Below are 8,865 nucleotides of genomic sequence, written 5' to 3'. Positions count from 1 at the left end.
TGATTTGTTTGAGGAGCAGAGTTTTTTGAAGGAGAAAATATCAAATACCCAAACACACCCACAGATTGGGTGTGTAGCTGCTTTCCATATCCGGAGGGTTAATATGTAATGCATGACTGCTCTCCTTCCCCACCTTAGGTAACAATGATTGTCTTTCACAGTGCATACTGGATGAGTGTTGGGTGCATGGATGAATGATCCCATATTTTATCCAGAACCATAAAATAAATTCGTATGCCCAAGACTGACTTTGCTGTGTAAAGCAATAGGACCACTAGAGGACACTGTGCATCTTGAAATTGGTAGTGGCCTCACTAGGCAGGCCCACCTTTCTTTAATCCTTACTTCTGCCTATGAATGGAGCATAAGATATGAGGGGACATAGAACATGTGGATGGGTTCTACAACCAAATTCCTTCAACTGCCAAAGCAGCGCTGTTTTCTTGGGACCCATTAATATGCTGAAGCCGCATTATGTGTAAAATTTAAGAAAATAAAATTATAGTACACATTAACAAAAGAAAAAAACTAAGAGAAATTATTCTCCAAACACAAAAGAAATGATAACAGATGATGGCTCTGGAATTCAGGAAGGGTGGTAAAACAATGGGAGAAGTAAAAATTGGGGTAAATATAATAGATTATCCTTGTCCTAATGAATTATTTAAATTATATGAAAAGATTGAAGCATAAAAATTGGATATCATCTGATGTGGTCTGAATGTGCATAGAGGAAATACTTAAGACAATTAATATTTTAAAGTGAGAAACCTAAAGAAAACCAAATGGAGGTAAGATTTCTATACTACCTTTCTATATCCTCAAATTGAACTACCAATTCAAGAATCTAGAAAAATTACAAAAAAACAAACCCAAAGCAAGCATAAGGACATAATAGAGATAAGAAAAACTGATCAATTTAAATACAGAAAAACAATAGAGAAAATCTATGAAACAAACTCTGGTTCATTGCAAAGATCATAAAATTCATAAACTTATACCAAGATTTACAAAGATAACAAAAGAGAAAACACAAATCAACAATATCAAGAATGAAACAAGGGACATTAGTACAGTTTCTGAAGATATCAAAAGAAAAATTAGGAAATTCTATGGAAAAATTTATACCCATGAAGTCAACAACATAAACAAACTGAACCAATTCCTGCAAAACATCATCCACCCAATGCAAAATAGATAATATGAATAGTCCTACAACTATTAAAGAAATTGAATCCATAATTTAAAAGCTTCCAGAAAAGATATCTCCAGGCCCAGATTGTTTCAATGGAAAAGTCTACCAAGCATATATTAGCATCAATTCTACACAATATTTTCCAGGAAAATAGAAGGGGGAACATTTTCCAACTTGGTTACTGGGCTCATAATTATCATAATTAATAACATGCAGTATGAAAATAGAAACTACAGGCCAATATTTCTAAAGGATTAGATGAAAATATCCTAAAAATATTAGCAAATCAAATCCAACAAAATATAAAGTAATTATACACTATGATCACATGGGATTTATTCCAAGAATGCAAGATTGGTTCAACACTTGATAATCAATCACTGAAACCCACCATATAACAGGCTAAACAAAAAATTACTAAATGATCATATAAATTGATACAGAGAGATACAGCATCTGTAAAGATTCAACACCACTTCATGATTTAAAAAAAAAAAATCTCAGCAAATTAGGAATAGAGTAAAAACTTCCTCAACTTGATTTAAAAAAAGCATCTGTAATGAACTAATAAGAAAGATCATACTTATGCTGAAAGAATGCTTTCCCCTTAAGACACAAAGTAAGCCAAGGATATCTACCCTCAATACTCTTATTGAAGAGAGTACTACAACTCCTAGCCCACACAATAAAATAAAAATGTAAATAAAAGGCATACAAATTGGAACAGAATAAATAAAACTGTCCCTATATGCAGATGACATGGTTGTCTATTAGAAAATCACAAGATTTTGGAAGATAAAAACAAAAACTCCCAAAAATAATATGAATTCAGCAAGACCAAAGGAAACATATCAGCACACAAGAATCAATTGTACTTCTACATGTTGGCAATAAACATTTTGAAAATGAAATTTAAAATACAATACCATTCATAATCACTCCAAAAAATAAAATACCTAGGTATAGATCTGTATGCAGAAAAAATGCAAAACACTGATTTTTTTAAAAATCAAAGAAAATGTAATAAAGTGTTCCAGTTTGCTAAAGCTGCCAGGATGCAATATACCAGAAATGGATTGGTTTTTATAAAGGGGATTTATTATGTTACAAATTTACAGTTCTAGGGCCATAAAATGTCCAAATTTAGGAATCAAGAGGTAGAAACCTTCTCTGAGGAAAGGCCGATGGTGTCAGGTTTCCTCTGTCACATGGGAAAGTAGATGGCTGGTTCTGCTGAACCTTCTCTCCTGGGTTGGTTTAGCATCTGGTTTTCGTGGTTTTCTCAAAATGTCTCTGGGCTTTTGTCTCAGCTCTTGTGGGTCTTTGCTTGCTTCTCCCAGGGACAAACTCTGGGTTACGTATCTTAGCTTCCCTGCAAAATTTCTCTCTCAGCTTCTCTCTTAGCTTCTCTGCTTTTTCTTCCAGGGGCGTTTCTGTCCAAGCATCTCTCTTAGCTTCTGTCGGCTCCTGTGGGTCCTCCTTGCTTCCCCCAAGGTCAAATTCTGGATTTCATCTCTAGCTTAGCATCTCCAAACATCTTTCTGTCTGTGTCTCCAAGTGTCTGGGTCTGTGTCTTAAGGACTCTGGTAAACTAATAAGATCCACCTTGAATGGGCAGGGTCACATCTCCATGGAAATAATCTTATCAAAATGTCCCACCCACAATTGGATGGGTCACATCTCCATGGAAACAACCTAATCAAAAGATCCCACCCACAATAAGTCTGCAACCATGAAATTGGATTAAAAGAGCATGGCTTTTCTGGAGTACATAACAGATTCAAACTGGCACAAGAAGATCTACCATGCACATGGATTGGAAGGTTCAGCATAGCTCTGATGTCAGTTCTTCCCAAATTGATGTACAGATATAACAAAATATCTGTCAAAATTACAGAAACATGTTTGTAGGTGTGGCCAAGTTTATTCTAAAATTTATATAAAAAGGCAAAAGAGCTAGAATAGCTCAAAAAAATTTGAAAAAGAGTAATAAAGTGGCAGGTTAACTCTGCTTGATGTAAAGACTTCCTATGTAGCTACAGTAATCAAGACAGTGTAGTAGTGGCAATAGACACACAGATAAATGAAATAGAATAGAGAACCCAGAAATAAACCACACACACACACACACACACATACACAGATGAATGCAAGCAGAAAATAGTGAAAACTGAATTATGTCTGTGGTCTAGTAAACAATATTGTACCACTGGCAAGTTCCTGGTTTTTATATTATCCTATAGTTATATAAGATGTCATCACTGGGGAAAGAACGCCATAGGCTATTTTTGCAACTTAGTGTGAGTCCACAATTATTTCAAAATAAAGAGGATTATAAAAATAAGTAATAGAGTAAGTAATTACATTTTGGAGATCACATTGTAAGTTTCTTCCAGCTTTCTTGATCTTCTATCTTTCTCCATGAGAATAACATGTCACATCATGTGGGTATATAGGAGAATTTGCTTTGACTACACACACACACCCAAACCTATTATGTACAATATATCCAAACTTAATTTGACCAAAAGTGATGGATTCTCTCCATTCTGCATTTGCACTGGAGTTGCACTATGGTTCCATGTCCCCACATCTTTTCCAACATTTAGAATTGTCAGCCTTCTAAATTTTGACAGTATAATGTAATATCTCATTGTGGGGTTTCTTTGAAGGGCTTTCAAACAGTGATACTGTATTCTTTTCAAAGATTATTGCTTTTGGGGGTTATTTTGTAAACTGTTCATATAGTTTTTTCATTTTTCTGTTAGGATTGCTGTCTTTTCCCTTGTGTATCATGAGTTTCTTGTATTATTCAATAATTTTACATTTTGTCTTTACTGTGTATTAATTTTAAGTTTTTCCATGCAAGATCACTCTTCCCCATTTATTTGATGTTTTGTGTTGTATTTATGAGTTTCACGTGGTTCAGCAAGAATAACATTCATACCTATTTAGATCAATTTTATGGCCTTTATTAGAGTTTCTATATTTTGCCATATAATCTTTGTACATCTTGGTAAAATTAACTTTGTTATGAATAGTTTCCCTTGCTAATGGGAATGGAATTTATATTCTCTTTTCTAGTCCTTTATTTCTGCTGAAAAAATATGGTATTAATTTTGTAGGTGATTTGTATCCAGAAACTACTCTAAACTCTCTTTTTTTTAATTCAATTTTATTGAGATATATTCACATACTCTGCAGTCATACAAAGCATACAATCAATCTAAACTCTCTTAATAGTTCTAATAGTTTATCTGTTGATTCTTTTGTTTCTCCAAGGTAGATAATTATAACACCTGTAAACAATGGCACTTTAACCCTTTTCTTTGTTCTTTATGTCACTTTTTTCTTTACAGTGTTGGCCAGAACTTCCAGTACCATACTGAATGATGATGATAGTGGTGAAAGGACAGTGTTAACAACTGGACAGGGAATCCCACCATCAGCCTAAATACTTGGCCAACTATTGAGCTGGCAAGAGCTATCTGAATTAACCGTTTTGAAACTCCAGAATTTAGTAGAACACTGGGCAGCAACCAGGGAAGCTGGCTCTGGCGCCTGCAGCTGCCTGCAGGAACTCAGTCCCTGAGGGTCGTGGACAGGCTCGGGGGGAGATGTGTCCCTGCTCTGCTTTCTGGGTGGTGAGACTTGGGGGCTGGGGGTGGCTCCATCAACTCCTCTCCTAGAGGAGATGATCCGGGAAAGAAACTGAGAGGGTGGGTTGGACCCAGATCTAAGCTGGCCTAAGAGAAATGAGGAGTTGGAGGCCATTGTGGTCTTCTCTCAAGCCACCAAAGAACAGTTGACATTCAACATGTAAGTTATCGCCCTTCTTTTGTAAAATATATTTAATATATGTGTGAATTTCTGTTTATCTTCCTGTATGTGTGTTTATGTGTTTATACTTATTGTTAAAAGCTCAGTAGGATATACATCAAATTACAACAATGTTTTGCTCTAATGATTAATTTGGCTATTATTTTTTAACAAACTTTTAATGTTAGAATAGTTGTAGATTTACAGAAAATTTGCATAGATAGTACAGAACATAACAGTACTGTAACAGCATCTCAGACCAGTTTTTACAATGCGGACAATTTGGGGGAATATTGTACAGGTGTTTTGCAAAATGGCCCTTAATTTGGGTTTGTGTGATGTTTTTCTCATGGGTAGACTGGTGTTTGGGGAAATGAGGAGGAAGACCACAAAAGTGACGTATCATACCCATCAGGTCACACCAAGGGCATATTCCACAGACTTAACTTAACCTTGACCACCTACCTGGCAAAAGTAGTTTTCCAGTTTCTCTCCCTGGAAAGTTAATTTTTTACCCCATTTCCAAACTGTACATCTCAGATTAAGTCGCTAAGGGCAGCCCATTATAGGTATTTTTTATTTTTTCCATTGACACAACTTTATTTTTCAAATTTTCTAGAATGTCTGCAGGATTTACATTTATCATGGGGAGGGCAGGTGGTGGTGGTGGTGGTGGTGATACAAGGTAGATTTTAAAAAGCCCCGTCATTAATCCTGCCTCCATCACCATGACCCATCATTCAGATTCTCTTTGGCAGGATGAAACCTCACTAGACCCAGCTAATGTAAGTCTAGAATATTTGCATCGGGTTTTGTTGCCATCCATTTTGCAATTGTGGCTATCGTTTTATGGTTTAATAAGGAAGTTCTGACTTAGGCTATTGCCCCACCATGGCTAATCCCACCTACCTTCCCCATTATTTCCTATTAAAGCCCAATTTTTAGGGGTGAAACCATGAAAAGATATTTAAGTTTGACATTCTGAAAGAAAATTAGATTTTAGAAGAACATTCTTTTCTGTTCAAAAAAATGTTTTAACTAAATAAAAGTCACAGGAAAATTGATTTAATTTATTTTTGTTAGTCTTTTCAAGAGAAACATAAAATGTCCCAAGAATGTTATTATGAATTATGAAGGGGAAATATGAGATCATATTCAGCAGTAATAATCAATATTCTGTATTTTCACATCATGACCTGAAAAAAGGAACACAAAAGATGGAAAGAGAAAAGGAAAGAAGAAATGTAAAGAAAAAGGAAAAGAAAGAGAGAGGGCAACAAATGGAAGAGGAAAAATGATGTACAGAGGAAAAATAAAATTTTTTAAAATAGATGTTGAAAGAGAGAATCAGATGGCAACAGATTCCTACATTAAAAAGACAGGCTTTTTTCACTAGGGGATGGTGAGAAAAAGAGAAGGCATAAACCTTCCCCTAAAAATATACTAAACAAACTCATCTTAAAAAGAATATAGTTCCACTCTCTCATTTCCTCCCGAGCTTCTGTAAGAGTTGCTGTCACTGTCACTCAGTGTCAACCCACTGTAACGAGGCTCCAATCCCTCATCTCCATTGAACCCATTTGCACAGCAACCTCCAAATTGCCAATGAAACAGACCACCCTGTTGCCCTTCTACTTCTCTGGCCATCACCCTGAGTCTTTGGGGGCCTCACCTTCACCCACTTTTCATTTTAGTGGTCTCTAGTTTCTATGATTTGTCCATTCTTCTTCTCGGACAATTTGGTCAACCTCTTCAAGTCTGATTTTGGTATGTGTGCAGAATCTAAAGCTGTTGATCCCAACTCTTCTGCTTCAGGCCTTGATATCTTGTGGAATTTAAGACCTCTCTGTCCATCTGCCAATCAGACATGTCTTCCTGAGTTTCCCACCGGCTCCACAGACTCCCCGTGAATAAAGTGGAACCCATTATCTTTCTAGGTACACTTCAGTTACTTCCAATTGGTGGAATTAAAAACCCAATTCTAGTCAGTCACAGAAATATAGCAATTGTGAGGGATGAGGAAATGCAAATCAAAGGCAAATGGCTATTTGCAGATGTGGCATGAAGCAGAAAGATATGAAAAGGGTGAAATAAATGTGCTGGGTATCAGAGAGGAAGGAGCCAGAGGGCAGCCGAGAAAGTGAAAGGATACTTGGAGGAGATGGGAGGATACTGCAGACCCATTAGGGAAAGGCAGGAAATAGGACCAGAAATTCCAGGGACAGGAGACAAGTGAGTGGGCGAAGCACCACTGCTAAAGGAGCAACAGTTAGTCAGCCCTTTATTTCCGGTTTCGATTGATACTTATTGCAGAAATCTCGACCTTTGCAGCAACGGCTAGATATCATCAGGTCCCCAAAGTATGTCTTCGAAGCTAAACATATATATTCACAGTCCAATTCAGTGTGGTTGTGGCGCCACCCAACTGCAAGAGAAGGCAAAGCCTGTCATACTCAGTGCCAGAGGCAATGCTCGAGCTCAAAATAAGAAGACCTTCCCTACCCACACCAGAGTAGAGACACATCCACCTCTGACATGGGCACCCTCAGATGGGACCGTCCCTCACAACAGTACCAGGAGTGAAGTGCCAGCTCAATCCAGCATAGCCTGGCTCAGACAGCATTACCTTTCTCATAGAAAATGAAGAAATCCCTGGTTCTGCATCCTGGGCCTTGTTCCACCGTGCAGTTGCTCCTGCTGCTCCAACAACGACCATTCTTAAAATTGCTGCAGACCATGCACAATGTGGATGGAGCTGGGGAAATAGACTTAAAGGCTGAGTCCTGAATTGAATGAGTGTCGAATGACTCATTCTGTGTCAGACGGACCACAAAGGACAAATGAGATCTAAGTGAAAACAGGGCATTGCATTGATTCAAGATGAGCCCTTCAGTGACTTTTTCCTGCTAGCTCACTGCCTGTAGGTTGCTTCTACGAAGAACATTTGAGCAACCATTAACTCTACCTCTTGCAGGCAGCACAGAAAATGCCAAAATCATAAATGAAGAAGGGGACTCCATACCCAATCTGCCCCAAGGAATGACTGACCCCACTCTGAGCCCTTGAGATGCGCCTGAACTCTAGCCCTCATAGGAGACGGAATGGGGACAGCAGAGAGCAGATTCAGACCCTTGCTGGTCAGATCATTCCAGAACCTTGTCCTTGACTTTCCAGCCTCCCCAGGCCCACTATCCAAGCTTTGGACCGTTATCCCAAGACTGTTCCTGGCTTGCCACCCACCCCCTCATCCGAGTTCCCTGCTCAGCTGGCACAGGGCCTCACCCACTCCTTGGAGGAACATGACAGGGAAGGCTCCCAGCAGAAGCAGCAGAAACTTGTCCATCTCTGTTCTAACAGGGGAACACGGTGCCCAGGAAGGGATGGAAAGTCTGCTCTAGTGTGGGGCTGAGAGAAGGCTGGGAGATCTGGACTGAGCTGGTCCCAGCTGTGGGCAGAAGCTTCCTTTTAGACACTTGCATGTGGGTGTCTCACCACCTCCAGGTCCAAGAAAGTTCCCACCAGGCCAGCGGCTTTGGACACTTCCTAGGACAAAGGATGCCCCTGCAGCCCACTCTTGTTCCCTTGAGGCTGCTCCCCAATGGGCAGGGGACGAGCTGCTCACCCGGTCTGCCAGCCTCTCAGTGCTCACTGGCCTCTTTACTCTCCGGACATCCTGTGTATTGAGAAATACCTTCACTGTCTTAGGGCCAACAACAGGGGCTCCTAGTCTGGGTAGAGCTTGCAGGTAAAATGTGGTTTCTTCTGGTGCAACAACCCCCATGACTCCATCCTCCCCAGTCCCAGGCCCAGGTCCAGCCTGCAAAGTTGGGGCTGATCCCCAGCCTGAGGGC

This window comes from Choloepus didactylus, chromosome 6 (genome assembly GCF_015220235.1).
Source record: "Choloepus didactylus isolate mChoDid1 chromosome 6, mChoDid1.pri, whole genome shotgun sequence".
NCBI classification, from domain to species: Eukaryota; Metazoa; Chordata; class Mammalia; order Pilosa; family Megalonychidae; genus Choloepus; species Choloepus didactylus.
Note: the sequence above shows the minus strand (reverse complement) of the source record.